General features: G+C 26.8%; 1 protein-coding gene across 6 annotated transcripts in view; it reads right to left on the bottom strand.

Annotated features, from left to right (window-relative positions):
- Window positions 1-2,500, bottom strand: part of LOC122262048 (excitatory amino acid transporter) — a 98,079-nt gene that overhangs the window by 30,267 nt on the left and 65,312 nt on the right. For 2 of the 6 annotated variants that reach the window (XM_043029948.2, XM_086536368.1), the window contains exon 1: window positions 1-673. This exon is cut by the window's left edge and continues 453 nt beyond it. The exons of the other annotated variants lie outside the window; for them this stretch is intronic. The gene's annotated coding sequence lies outside the window, so the exon portion shown is untranslated. Of the gene's footprint in view, window positions 674-2,500 lie in introns of those variants that run through there. 6 annotated transcript variants of the gene reach the window in all.

Below are 2,500 nucleotides of genomic sequence, written 5' to 3'. Positions count from 1 at the left end.
CAGACTTCGAACTTTGTCACACACTACCTGTACTATTATAATCCTCTTCATTTTACTATAACTATTAACCGCTGTACGCTATACTTCATCACATTCGCATATTCACAAAAAACAGTAACAAATAAGCATATCTTCATAGAACAGGAAATCTATTTTTTCCCCTCGGATAATGTTGCTAAAGAAATGCAGCATGACTCGTTGGCATTATTAAAATATAGAGCATGGGAGAAAGAGAGAAACATACATAAAAGATTATGTACCAAAAGATGTAAAATAACTACCAGATAACCTAAATGAACAGGGAGAGGTTATTCAGGTCAGTTCATACCAGGTAAGCAAAAGGGATTACCTGACGTCACCTGCCGAGCGCATGCGTCAGAGAACGTGCTGGGTGAGTGAAAAACCGCGCGCCATCACCGTAGAGTTTTGCCGGGTTGTTTATTCCGAATAAGTGTAACTCTTCTCTTGCCTATTTAGGGCGATATTTGTACGTAGAACGATATTATCGCATAATTCTCGGAACGAATCTACTCGGTAGATTTCCGGAATACTGTAATATTTTATACATAGCTTTGCATTCAGTTTGCTCTTAGACATATTCCACTAAGGATTATAGTTTCCAAAACTTTATGTGAAATTGATATCAAAGAGATATAGATAAAAAACATGTGAAATAGATATCAAATATATAAAGATATAAGTATATATAAATAAATAAAAACAACAACATAACGTACAATGGTGAAACTAAAGATATCGATAAAAATAAATATAATAATGAAACTTATAACACAAATACAAATACTGGAACCTGAAAATGGTATGCATACAAGCAATACTTAATAAACCAACAAAACAAAAATAAAAACAATAATGAAACTTACAAGAATATTTACCTTTGATCAGCATGATGGCCGTAGGTAAAAATATAAATAGAAATAGATAAACTATGAATATATTAAGGAATAACTGAATAAACAAAAAACAAAAAAATGATAGTGATAACATTAGCATAAACAATCAGCACCGAAACTACAAGGATGATAATAATGATAATGGTAAGTTAATCGAAATTCAATCATACGACAAGTAGCAAAGTCCTTATACCAAACTGATGCTAATACCTCAGATATTATGGAAAATTTTACTTTTATGATAAAAATAGTAGGAATGATGACAAAGGTAGTGGTTATAATAATGATGATGATGTTGATACTAATAAGATACATTATGATGATAATAATAACAATAGTTATAATAATCATTATCAATATTATCATAATGATAATAATAGTCATAATAATAATAGTCATGATAACAGCAACAGTAATAATAATAATAATTGTTTTCATTTTGATTTTTAAAAAAATGATGATGATGATAATGAAAATGATGATGATCATAATGATAATGATGTTCATTGTCGTTATCATCATGATTATAATGATGATAATAACAATAACAATAATGATTAGAAGAATGATATTAATGATAAAAATAAAAATGATGATAATGATAATGATAATGATAATAATGATATTGATCATTATAATAGTAATGATAATGATAATAACAATAACAGTAATAACAAATATGTCGGTGATAACAATGATAATAATGATAATGATAATAACAAATATACTACTACTAATAATAATGATAATAACATTAACAACAGCAAAAGCAATGGTAATGATGACCATTTCAAGAATGTATTGCATGATCATAATAAGGATAATGGTGATAATAAGGATAACAAAAATGATAATGACAATGGGGATAATATTAACAGCAATAAGGAGAAAATGAATGATAATAACTATACTAACACTAGAAAAATAATGATAATAGTGAGAATGGTGATAATAAAATGATAATGATGATAACAATAAAGATATAGATGATCATAGTAATAATGAAAATAAAAATGATAACAATAATTACATTAATATCAATATCAATAATGCGAATAACAATATAATAAAATTATAAGAATAATAATGATGGCACGAATAGTAACAGTAATAATGATAATAAAACAATAATAATGATAACAATAATAATCATAATGATGATGGTAGTAATAGTAATAATGATAATGATAATAATAATGATGAAATGATGATAATGACCATAATCATAATGATAGCAGTGGTAATGCTAATAAAAATGATAATATGAATAATATTGATAATAATAATGAGGATAACATTGATGAGAACAATAATGATGATAACAACAACGACAAAACAATAAAGACAACAACAATAATGATAGTCATGGTAGCAACGACAACACTAATGATAATAACAATAATATTAATGATGATAACCATTGCCACAAGAGGATAAAACCATTGAAAAATCCTAACATCAACATCAACAATAACAACTATAATAGTAATAACAGTTCTCCTCGTAATACTTATAACAACGATAGTTCAACTAATTCCGATGATATAAATGATACCACAACTAGACACGCTGCCACCAACAATAAA

This window comes from Penaeus japonicus, unplaced genomic scaffold (genome assembly GCF_977035675.1).
Source record: "Penaeus japonicus unplaced genomic scaffold, GWHDUDI00000001_assembly GWHDUDI00000004, whole genome shotgun sequence".
Classification (NCBI taxonomy): domain Eukaryota; kingdom Metazoa; phylum Arthropoda; class Malacostraca; order Decapoda; family Penaeidae; genus Penaeus; species Penaeus japonicus.
The sequence above is the reverse complement of the archived record's forward strand: the minus strand, read 5'-3'. Positions and strand labels throughout refer to the sequence as shown.